The sequence below is a fragment of the Suricata suricatta genome, chromosome 3 (genome assembly GCF_006229205.1).
Source record: "Suricata suricatta isolate VVHF042 chromosome 3, meerkat_22Aug2017_6uvM2_HiC, whole genome shotgun sequence".
Lineage (NCBI taxonomy): Eukaryota > Metazoa > Chordata > Mammalia > Carnivora > Herpestidae > Suricata > Suricata suricatta.
In genome coordinates, this window is record NC_043702.1 from 11358306 (window position 1) to 11370864 (window position 12559).

At 45.7% G+C, this 12559-nt stretch overlaps 1 long non-coding RNA gene across 1 annotated transcript; it reads left to right on the forward strand.

Annotated features, from left to right (window-relative positions):
- Window positions 1-436: 436 nt before the first annotated feature.
- LOC115286344 lies at window positions 437-11982 on the forward strand. Its single transcript, XR_003906011.1, has 3 exons — window positions 437-589; window positions 11289-11401; window positions 11592-11982. It is a non-coding gene; the product is annotated as an uncharacterized LOC115286344 (long non-coding RNA).
- Window positions 11983-12559: the final 577 nt, after the last annotated feature.

Below are 12559 nucleotides of genomic sequence, written 5' to 3' on the forward strand. Positions count from 1 at the left end.
TGTTGGATCTTATTCTGAAGGATCTTTTAGAGTCTCGATTCATGGCAGAATATTTTACCCCATCCCAGAGATAGGGGAAAGAAAGAGAGGAAGAAAGGGGTAGGGAGGAGAGAGGGAGAGATGAAGGAGAGAGAGCCACAAACAACCATTGACTGTGTGACGTCTTCCTACTTTCCATTTCTTGCAGCCAGGACATGTCCGTGCACCTCTTAGTATTTCAGTTGCATTTCCTGACAAAGAAAAGGTCCTAACACAGTACGAGGTGTGGTTTCTTTTTGGTCTCGTTCTAATTAATTTTATACACAGCTGGTTTCATTTCCGCTCCATCAGCCACTTGCCCAGCAGAGGCAGCTGCCATTGGTCGCTGTGTCTCGACTAGCCAGGCATGCGTTAGTCAACACATGGGCCAAGTTTATTAGCCCCACGTCACGAAAAGCCCATGAAACAGGCATTTTGAAATGTCTTTGAGCAAGCCCCAGTGGGCCTCCTCTTGCAGAACTGACTACCTGGCTGGAGGGAAACTCACAGCCAAGGTCATTCCCAACTGAGAAACATGTTTGTGACATTTCCCTGCGTAAACGTGGACCGGGTGAGTGGGGGAAATCCCACGGTGCTGGGGAGGAGGGAGATTGGTTCTGAAAATGGGGGCCTTGGTGGGTCCACAGCATGTCCCCGGCCGCCTTTGACAGAGCCTGGGACAAAGCAGAAGGAAGCGCCCAGTTCCCCGGATGACTCACTCCACGATGGCTGGGTGGTTCCCACGCCCGGCCAACCGCCTGCCGGAACAGGAAGGCCCTTATTGTGCTCGATTGTTTTCCTGAATGCCTTTCTCGACAACAGCAGAAGGAAACATTACCGCTTGGCTTCATGCCATCCAGGCCACTTGGTACTTATAGTGCTCAGAATGTAAAAGTCGGCTCAGCCAAGACATGCAGGGACCCACGGCCGCAGTGATTTCTGTCTATGTTTCAGATTAAACGGCTGCCTCGCGCAGTAAACAATCCCGGGTGATTTAAGACAATGGGAACTCCCTTTACTAGAAACAACCCCCGGCCCAGAGTCTGACCGTGTGTTTTATGAGTCTGTTTCTTGTCCAGTAACCCCAAGGGCGGGGTGGAGGGGGGCGCTGACACCACCACCCAGCGAGTCACCTAAATAAAATATGAAAGCCCCTGCCTGCCAGCTACCTCCTTTTTGGATCTAATTGTTCCAGGGAGACTGGGCGGGTGGGGAAAGTGTGGCCTGGGGAAAAGGGGAAGGAGGAAACCAGAAGGTTCATTGATACTGGAAGGGAAGAGAAAGGGCCTGCCCCGCCTGCCTGCGGCTCTCTAGCCTCTGGGAGGAATTACGGGGCCAGGAAGGTCCTAGTAATGGCAGTGACGCTCCTGGTGACCTTACCTCTCACCTCCACGCTGGAAAGTCTTCCCCGCCACTGCTGAGGGCCTCCTGCTTGGCGGTGTCCCTCCTGTGCTCAGTAACACATCTGGATCCTTCCTCCTCCATGGACACCTTCCCCGGGGCCTCTGCCTGTTTCTCGGCTGCTGCTGTTGCTCCTGAAAAGCTTATTCCACTGGGATCGGGGGCCAGATGGGCTGTGTTTTGTGGCAGAAAATAGGGTCTGGGGAGAGGGTAGCGAGGATGCTTCCCTCCTAAAATCAGGAGTGCTCTGGGCCCCAGCAGCCTCCCTGTGTGCACAGTCTAAAAGCATCCTTCCTGCCAGTTTCTTAAACTTCCCTCCACTGAGGCTGAAGCTGGAGGCCATGGTGAAGGTCGGTAGTGGGGAGGGGGGTTAGGGATGGCAGCCGGAGGCAGGCAGATTCTGCTCCAGATTCTTCCTCCAGGCCTCCTCACTCCCCGTCCTGTCCCTGTGCCTTCTTTCAGGTCTCCCAAACCAGCTCTGTCTGCTCCTCCAGCCCCGAGCCGCTCATGACCAGATCACCCGGTGCAAAGCGAGGCGGGTGAAGGGTTTCCTGGCCCACCTGTTTTGACTCAAGGGAAGCCAAAATCAGTTTGGGCTCACCAAGAAATTCTGCCTCATGAGCTTATTCCATATCCTCGAGGGTAGGGGGCTGTCTGTATATTAACACCTCCCCGAAGCAGGTGGGTTGCCAGGAAGTGAGCCACGCTCGGAAGAGCTGGGCAACTAGGTGACCGCAAACAGGTCTTTGCTGGAGCTTCTCAGAGACGTAACCAGGCAGCTGTGGTCTGTGGTTTTGCAAAGAGGTCAGGCTGTGCAGCGGTAACGGGTACCTACACCTGGTTAAGCACTACTTTCTCGGGTTCCGAAGCGGGAACTATAGGCAGGTGCTTTTCCTTCAGCTGAGTGGTCCTTTCTTAGTGCAGATTTGCTACATAGCCAGCTTTGTGGCTGCCTCCAGCACCCCGAACACACTGGGGGGGGGGGCGGGGAGGGCAAAGTCCCAGCTCCGGAGAGGGGCAGGCTTATAGCTCTAGGAGCCCAGGGCAGGGTAACTTGCGTGCTGCTGACAGGCGGAAGCAGCCAGAGTCCGATTGTAAAGCACTTCACTGGGGATGGGGTGGGGACAGCCGTCATGAGGGCAGGTGCCAGCAGGGCAGCTGGTTGAGAGGGGACCAGAAGCCTCATCTTTCTAGTAGTGCTGACTATGTGAGTCAGGGATCCCAAAGAAAACAGCCAAGCTGGTACCATGAGCGTGTGGACGTAGTTCCCTCAGGTGCCTGGAAAATATGCAAGCCGAGGCTCAGCGATACAAAGAAAACCAATCCCCCTCTTAGATCCAAGCATCACGTTTGCACACATATCACGTTACCAGTGGGTCAGAACCAGATGGAATCCTCGCGTTCATTTCTTGGGCCCAGAGTGAAAACCAGAGCTCTGTTCTGGAGCCCAAAAACCTGGGCGCCAGGGGCAAAGGGGGGAAGGTCTGGGAAACAGTCAACAGACAGTCTTGCTAATGTTGGTACCACTACTCCTCCCCCTTTTTTTTCTTTTTAAAAAAGAAATATCTATGAAAACTTCTTGGCAATAACGTTGCACGGAGCCCCAGTAGTAAACTGCTTGTCTATACAGATTCCCACTCTGTTCGTTCTCTGTTCAGAGACAGAAGAGATAAGAATATCTGAATCAGAAATGAGCAACATGCAACCATGTGGGAACATGACAAGCATATACGAAGCATTACCCCTCAACAAGGCAGGAAACAACAGATGTTGGTGAGGATGCAGAGCAAAGGGAGCCCTTTGGCACCACTGGTGGGAATGCAGACTGCTGCAGACGTTCTGGAAGACAGGATGGAGGGTCCTCAAAAGGTTGAAAATAGAACTGCCTTATGACCCAGCCATTGCACTAGTAGGAATTTATCTGAAGGATGTGAAATGCTGATTCGAAGAGGCACATGCACCCTGGTGTTTATTGCTGCGCTGTTGGCAATAACCAGATCATGGAAAAAACCCAAGTGTCCATCAATGGATGAACGGATAAAGGAGATGTGGTATATATGTACAATGGAATGTTACACGGCAATCAAAAAGAATGAAGTCTTGCCATCTGCAACAATGTGGTTGGAACTAGAGTGCCTTATGCTAAGTGAAATAAGTCATTCAGAGAGAAACAAATATATGATTTCACTCATATGTGGAATTTAAGAAATAAAACAGGTGAACAGAAGGGAAGGGACGCAAAAACAACATAGAAACAAGGAGACAAAGCATAAAAGACCCTTAAATACAGAGAAAAAACTGAGGGGGGATGCAGGGGTGTTGGGTGGGGGGTTGTGGCCTAAATGGGTGATGGGCATTAAGGAGCCCACTCTTTGGGGTGAGCACTGGATATTGTATGTAAGTGATGAATCACTGAATTCTATTCCCAAAATCATTATTGCTATATGTTAGGTAACCTGGATTAAATTTAAAAAAACCTTAAGTATCTGAAATATGTTACAGAATGTACATAAGCCAATTTAAATGGTCCAGAGGATAGAAATATATCTACCTCTTGCAGCCATCACACAAAATTATAAAAGAGCAACAAAAATTAAGAACTGTACTAGAAAAGCAAAACACTGCACCAATTATTTGATGTAAAAAATGGCCAAAGGAGGGGCGGGGGAAAGAGGCATTATCTTCCAGTTTCCTTTCCTCTTATGTTATATTCTAAGTAGTGAAAGTGAAGGCTGAAGTGCTGGCTGGAGAAAGAAAGGGAAGGATGTACCGAGAAGACAGCCAGAGGATGGGTCGTGCAACTAGCGGTGACAATGGCTGTTGACCAAGAAGGGGATGAGGGAGGAAGGCACTGTCTCTGGAAGAGAGGGGAGACAGTGAGTTCCTTTTGCACAGGGCTTAGAGACGTCCAAGTGGAAGTATCCACCAGGCAGGCAGATATATGAGTCTGGAGCTCACAGACGTCTGGGCTGGAGGCATAACTTCAGGTCAACAGAGAATTGAAGCCATGAGTGTGCATGAGATCATTGGAGACAGTTGTGCTTGAGAGTCAGCAGGGCCTGGGCTGGGCTGGAGGAGGGAACTGGCAGGGAGGTCACAGGGAGGCCACAGGAACCGGAGGAGAAGGGGACTCAGCAGCACCTGCGGTTAGGGCTCCTCCATGCACACAGACCTGCCTGAGCCAGGATGGAGTGAATGGTGCGGATTCGCATTAAATGGTTAAAACAGGGCCCATTTTTCTTTGTCAGTATGACTTTTCATTGGCACGATAAGGTTTTCAGAGGATTTTTTCAATGATTTTATTTTTTAAAAATTATGGGGCGCCTGGGTGGCTCAGTCAGTTAAGCGTCCGGCTTTGGCTCAGGTCATCGTCTCACGGTTCGTGGGTTTGAGCCCCGTGTCAGGCTCTGTGCTGACAGCTCAGTGCCTGGAGCCTGCTTTGGATTCTGTCTCCCTCTCTCTCTCTGACCCTTTCCTGCTTACACTGTGTGTGTCTCTCTCTCTAATCAATAAAACATTAACAAAATTGTTTAGGGGCCCCTGGGTGGCTCAGTTGGCTAAGCCTCTGACTTTGGCTCAGGTCAGATCTTACGTTTGTGGGTTCGAGCCCCGAGTCAGGCTCTGTGCTGACCGCTAGCTCAGAGCCTAGAGCCTGCTTCCAGTTCTGTGTCTCCTCTCTCTGCCCCTCCCCCTCTCATGCTCTGTCTCTCTCTGTGTCAAAAATAAATAAAACATTAAAAAATTTAAAAAATAGCTTTAAAAATTGTTTTAAAAAGTATGCAAGGAAGTGGTGAATGTCACAATCCCTCCCTTCCCTGCTTCATTGAGGTGTAATTGACAAATAAAATTGTGAGTTATGTAAAAGGTGCAATATCAGATTTCATGTACAGGTACATTGTGAAAGGTTCCTTCCATCAAGTGAACACATGCATTGCCTCACATATTATCTGCGTGTGTGTGTGTGTGTGTGTGTGTGTGTGTGTGGTAAGAACAAGAGAGTTCCACTCTCTTAACAAATTTCTGTTATGCAATACAGTGTTACCAACTTTAGTAACCATGTTTTACATCTGATCCTCAGACTTTATTGATCTTTTAGTTGAAAGTTTGTACCCTTTTGCCAACCTTTCCATGTTTCCCTCATCACCCAGCCCTTGGCAACTATATTTCTGGGGCGCCTGGGTGGCTCAGTTGGTTGAGTGTCCAACTTCGGCTCAGGTCATGATCTCACGGTGCGTGGGTGTGAGCCCCGTGTTGGGCTCTGTGCTGACTCCTAGCTCAGAGCCTGGAGCCTGCTTCGGATTTTGTCTTTCCCCCTCTCCCTGTTCCTCCCCTTTTCACACTGTGTCTCTCTCTGTGTCTCAAAAATAAATAAAATAAAATAAAGTAAAATAAAATAACTATATTTCTTTTCTTTTCCTTAATTTAAAAACAATGTTTACTTATTTTTGGGTGGGGAGCGGAAGAGAGAGAGGGAGACCCAGAATTCAAAGGAGGCCCCCAGGCTCTGAGCTATCAGCACAGAGAGCAACATGGGGCTTTAACTCTGGACTTGAACTCAGACTGTGAGATCATGACCTGAGCTGAAATCGAACGCTCAAAGGACTGAGCCACCCAGGCACCCCTGGCAACTATATTTCTACTGTTTCTATGAGTTGGATGATTCCACACGTAAGTGGCACATGTGGTGTTTTTATGAGCTTCTTTTTTTAAATGTTTATTCATTTTTTGAGAGATAGAGACAGAGCATGAGTGAGGGGAGAAAGAGAGGGAAACACAGAATCCGAAGCTGGCTCCAGGCTCTGAGCTGTCAGTGCAGAGCCTGATGCGGCGCTCAAACTCACAAACTGGGAGATCATGACTGAGCTGAGGCCGGCCAGTTAACCGACTGAGCCATCCAGGTGCCCCTTTATGAGCTTCTTTTTAAGGATAAGGAATTTGAAACTCACATGTAGGGAGAAAGGGCAACTATGGTTAACTGGCACTTGGCATTAGCGTCTTCCTGCCTCTTTCTTTGTACTTCAGTTTGACTAATCATATATGACCTGTCTGCTTTCCTACTGGGTTGCAATGTACTTGACACTGGGAATCCTGGATTCCTCTTCCCTTAAGCTCCCTTTCCTCCATCCAGCACCTTCCTTTGTAACTTCAAAGTATTCGATAAATTGGGGGTGAATGGAATCGATAGCAAGCCCAAAGCATTCATGGTTTAAATACTTTGAAGTTTTAATCTGTGGCTCAGTGATTCTCTTCCCTACTACACACCAGTGGCTGTGATGGATTTTGTTGTAACCATCATTAGAACAATAAGAAGGTTTATTGGGGCACCTGGGTGGCTCAGGCGGGTGGGCATCTGACTTCAGCTCAGGTCATGATCTCACACGGTTCGTGGGTTCAAGCCTTGCATCGGGCTCTGTGCTGACAGCTCAGGGCCTGGAACCTGCTTTGGATTCTGTGTCTCCCTGTCTCTCTGCCCCTCCCCCTCTCATGCTTCTCTCTCTGACTCAAAAATAAATAAAACATTAAAAAAACTTAAAAAAAAAAGAAACATTTAGAGTGCAAGGTGCACCCTACCAAGTACATGGGGATTTAAAAGAAAGAAAGAAAGAAACAAACAAATAACCCCCCCCCAAAACAAATGAAACAAAAAAATAGAACAACAAGAAGGGATTAATGCATCTTGTAGGGGAGACTTCCTAGGAAATTCAGCGTGACCAGGTTAAGAAATATTTTTAATCTGTATGTATTTTTACACAATTCCTCTCCCCTCTTTTTTCACTCCCCCTAATCATACACACAACTGCTTTGGAATTTGCTTTTGCAAACGTGGAGAAGTAATCTTTCATTTCTTTAGAGTTTAAAAAATGTCTATCTCATTTTAAGTTTTGTCTCCCCCTCCCCATATTGTACTTTGTACAACTTTATGTTTATTTCCTCTGAGTGTACACACTTACAGGATTCTTGATATTGGCCAGTTTCTGCACTTGGCTGTTCGGAATGAGGGCAGATCATATAGCCCAAGGGAGAGAATGCTGGCTTTGGTTTAGTAGTTCCGGTGTGGGTGCTGTGTGATCTCACGCAAGTGGCTTGGCCTCTCAGAGTCTGTTGCTTCCTCTGGAGAAGAAATGCTATGGCTTCACAGGGCTTGAAATAAGAATTAAGTGAATTGAAGCCTGAGGGTAGCCCATCCTTGCCTATACGATGCACCCCATAAATGCATATTTCTATCTACTTCCTTTGCTTTAATTTATTGTGTAAACTTGAGAGAGTTCTTTCAAAACTGAGGCACTGTATCAGCCTTATCTTTCATTTACCGCTTCTGACTTTTTCCATTAGCCTGTGCCTCCCACAATAGTTTTGAAATACCATGAAGATGGAAAGATATATTTTATATTTTAGGTGTTTTTATTCCCAATCATCTATGATATGCTTATCATCAAGTAGGTGGTCAGATACTTTTAAACTATATTTTCTTTTATTTCTTTTTTGTTTTAGTGTTTGTTTATTATTTTAATTTTTTTAGTGCATATTCTTGAGAGAGAGAGAGTGTGTGTGTGTGTGTGTGTGTGTGTGTGTGTGTGTGAGCAGGGGAGGGTCAGAGAGAGAGAGAGGGAGACATAGAATCTGAAGCAGGCTCCAGGTTCTGAGCTGTCAGCACAGAGCCTGATGCAGGGCTCAAACTCATGAGCTATGAGGTCATGGCCTGAGCCAAAGTCAGATGCTTAACAGAATGGAGCCACCAGAGTGCTCCAGTGTTTATTTATTTTTGAGAGAGAGAGACAGGGTGTGAGTGGGGAAGGTCAGACAAAGAGGGAGACAGAGAATCTGAAGCAGGCTCCAGGCTCTGACCTGTCAGCACAGAGCCCAACGTGGGGCTCAAAGGCACTAACAGCAAGATCATGACCCAACCTGAAGTCGGATGCTTAACCCACTGAGCCACCCACGCTACCCCTTTCCTTTATTTCGATTGCATCATTTGTTATGTAGTGATAATGGCAGTATTTTCCCATCTATAAGAAATGAGTTAGAAATTAAAAAAAAACTTATAAATCTCAGATATTCATGGTAGAGATCTAAGGTGTTGTTACTGTTGATTTGTCCCATGATTTCCCCGATCAGAGGAAACTTGGATTTATACTCATTGCTCTGTTCTCTCCATGTGGCAAGCTTCCCAGCACAATCTGCAAATTGGCAAGCAGGGAAGTTTGTGCAGACATGACAGTCAGAAATAGAGGGAGTCCTTAATTTGTTGTTCAAATGGGAACAAACGTGAAAGTGCAAAGGGGACGTTTTCATGATCGTGTTGGCTCAACAGTGGCAAAGCAGGGCCGACCTGGGCAACCATGGCGACTCTGGTTGTCCCAGACAGGTACCAAGGTTATCTCGGCCTTGCAACAGCACTTCCTAAACTAACCCCATTGATAATGATACGGAAGCGATTATAAAGCGAATTGAATTTTGTATGCATTCTGCAGCCTGCTTTTAACCTCTGCGTTTCTTTACCCCTGTCTATTAGTATCTAATGCGGGGGGGGGGGTGTTGGCTAAATTAAGCACATTATGTTGAAGAGAAGTAAGAGAAGTAACCTTAGTAAAACAGGATTTCCAGTTTGGCAGAAGAGAAATTATAAGATATCTTTACTCATGCTGCTCACAATCTAAGGAGACCCTCCGGTGTATTGCTACTATTGTGCTCCTGTTCCCTTCCCAACTTGACCTCAGGCTACCTGAGGGCTCTCCAGCCCTTGGCAGGACACTGCTAATTCTCAGGATGTTCTCTGAAAGGCAACAGAATCAATCTGACTCTGAGAAAGAATTTACTGCAATTTACTTTGTGGAGTAGGGAGAGAAATTTCTTTGCAAACAGAAGATGCTTGAATACTAGTGTTCTTAATTCTTTAGGTTTGTCCTCAGGTTAGTAGCAGTTGGCTTTCCAAGGACTTGTAATGTCTTCAGTCATACAGAAATAACTATTGAGATCATAACTTTTCACAAAACAAATCAAAGAAGAATTTAAACTAGAGATGGGTATTTAAACTGGTTGGCCTATGAGTTCCAGTCTGTTATCCAGATGGAAATGAGATGCCTCTTGATTTGCACGTCATCAGTCAACATCATTTTTTTTTTTTTTGTAAATAAAAAATGATCTTTTTGAGCTATTCCTTACCTAAGCAATCAGTTTTCCTCACCTGCCTGGAGAGGTAGCAATCACCACAATAGTCTTTTTTAAATTTTTATGTTTATTTAATTTTGAGAGAGAGACATAGCCCAAGCCTTGGAGGGGCAGAGGGAGAGGGAGACAGAACCTGAAGCAGGCTCCAGGCTCCGAGCTATCAGCACAAAGCCCAGTGCAGAATTCAAACTCACTAAGTGTGAGATCATAACCTGAGCTGAAGTCGGACTCTTAGCCGAATGAGCCACCCAGACGCCCCTGTAACAATGGTCTTAATGGTCAATTTTGCTCACCAGGATATTAGAAAGAGGATAGAACTTGGAGAAAAGCAAGTTCAGACCCATACCTTGCCTTTTATCTGCTATCTGGCTTCAGACCAGTTGCTTTATCGTGGTGGCCCTCAGTATTTTCTTTTGTCTACTTTTATGAATCAAACGAGGTAGCATGTGTCCAACACTTTTCTGTAGCCTGTGGTCACAAAGTTAATAGGTATGATTAGGATGTAAACATCTCTCATATGGGCATTTTGTTTACATCTCTACATTGTATACTTGTGTGTTCAATACATACTAGTCAAATGAATGAATAATGTTAATTAGAAGAATAGTTGATCATTGTAACACGTCACTGTGAAATACTTTAGCATAGTGTTGGACCTGTGTTGTACTTTCCATCTCTCCTGTTCTGAGCCCAAAAGTAAATCGTGAATGATAGGGCCAGTGCATATCCATAGTTCTTCAGGTGAATTCCTACTGAACAAAATTTACCGTGAGGACATCAGTGGAGTGGTGACAAGGCTCTTCAGCCAGGACACAAAAACCTTTTTCTGGAGGAGGAATAACAAAAGAGAGAGTCAGCTTGTTCAAAATAATCAGTCATCATTATATGTGTTTATCCCTCCCTTTGCTGGAGATTGTATTATATGAGTAGATCATTATGAATCTCTGTGGCCTTGCTACTTGTGATCAGCAGGATTCCCGAACTTGTTAGAAATCACAAATCTTAGGCCAGCCCGGATTTGAGCAGAATCTGTATTTTAGGGACAGCAGGGTGGCTCAGTCAGTTAAGCATCTGACTTTTGATTTCATCTAAGGTCGCGATCTCATGGTTCATTTCATGTGATTGAACCCCACATTGGGCTCTATGCCTACAGCATGGAGCCTGCTTGGGATTCTTTCTCTCCCTTTCTCACTGCCCCTCCCCTGCTTGCATGCATGCTCTGTCTCTTTCTCAAAAATAAATTCATTGATTTAAAAAATCTGTATTTTAACAAGATACAAGGATACAATGTGCCCACTGACCCCTGAGAGGTCCTGCTCTATGAAGGAAGATCTGCCTGGGGTCTTCTAGGAACTCATGGTTGTTTGGAAACTTAAAAACGTGCAGAGGTTGCTGGTGTAGACGTTAGGCCACAAGCTTCAGTATGCCCAAATTATGACTTTATTTTTCCTAAAATTCAATTTAATTCCTGTTTCCAGCTCCATACTACTGTCATGCTAGACACGTCATCTTAAACAATTTGGTGTTTTTCCTCTCTGTCTGTTGAAGAATAGCAAAGGGTCTGGAATGTGGGGTGATCAGTTCATGAGTCATGTTCAGTGGGTTGTCCTCTGAGATTTCTATGGGCTGTTTTGGTCCTTGGTCTCTTACAAATATGATAGTCTTTTATTTATTTTTTTTTTCTTATGGGCTCCTTTCAGTTCAGCAACTGAAAGCTTATAAACTGATGCCATGGTGCGGATTTCACTGAGGCTTTCCAGGACCCCATGTGCTTGTACACAGCCCACGAGTCTCTGCTCAAGAAGTAGAATGGGTAAAGAGTGTGTGTCTCTGCTTGTATATTCTGTGTATGTACACATACATGTGTCCACATGTGTGTCTGTGTCTATTTGCCCATGTGTGTCCATGTGTGTCCCTGTGTATGTGTGCTAGGGGGAAGATTTTCTGTCTGGGACCTACTTAGGACCTCGCTCTCATTTCTCTATCTCTTATTTTTACTTTAGGCCTGGAAACCTTTTTCTACCCTTGGAGGTTTCTTCTCTTCAGAGACAACCCTGTAAGGAGATCTCTACCTTCAAGGCACAAGCATACTGTCTTCATGAGTTTCAGTTCCTGGAATCACAAAAGCCAAGAGATCTTGCCACAATACTTGCCTGGGCCTACTCCTTGCTTGTATTGGGGGAGAGGGGAAATTACCATGACAATAAAACCAAATAAGATCATGTCTCAGAGGGGCTCCTGGCTGGCTCAGTCAGTAGAGCGTGCAACTGATGACCTCAGAGTGGTGAGTTCGAGCCCCATGCTGGGCGTGGAGCCTACTAAAAGTGTCTCAGAACTATGATTTCACTACAGGAATAGAAAAGTGAAGAGAGATTTGTTACAAGGTAAGACAGAAACTGGGGCTGGATAGTAGTAGTACATGAATGAGCAAGTCACTCACTAAGGAAAAGTCATACAGGCTGCCATCTCCTGCCAAAGAAGACTGAGTGCTTCTCTGCCTTAATGTGGGCATGGCTGGACCAGCACTCCACAGCCTTCAAGGACGCATTTAAAGATGCCCAATGCTTCTGTGTGGGGTCTGGAGAATGTTAACATTTGTTCCATCTATACTGTCATCACCTAGTCATGAACTGTAAGCTGTTGCTGAAAGTGAATCTCCAGCCACAGTGAATCTTTAAAGAGCTGTGTGGCTGGGCCGCTTTTGATGATCTAGGCTCCCTCAGCTGACCACATGAAGGTTGTTTAGATGTTCTGCTATTTTCTGTTCTCTTCACAATCTTTTTGCAATTGACAAACATCCAAAAGGGTGAGAGGCTTTAAGTATAGAATTAAATAATGTTGTAGATACATACGGCTGTTCACTGGGCAACTTGGGCTTCAGTTTTCAATGCGAATAAGAATTTCTTTTCCTGTCTTTTCGTTTCTCTTTGTCTATCTGCTTCTTTCATTTTGGCTTGTGGGACCACTGAAT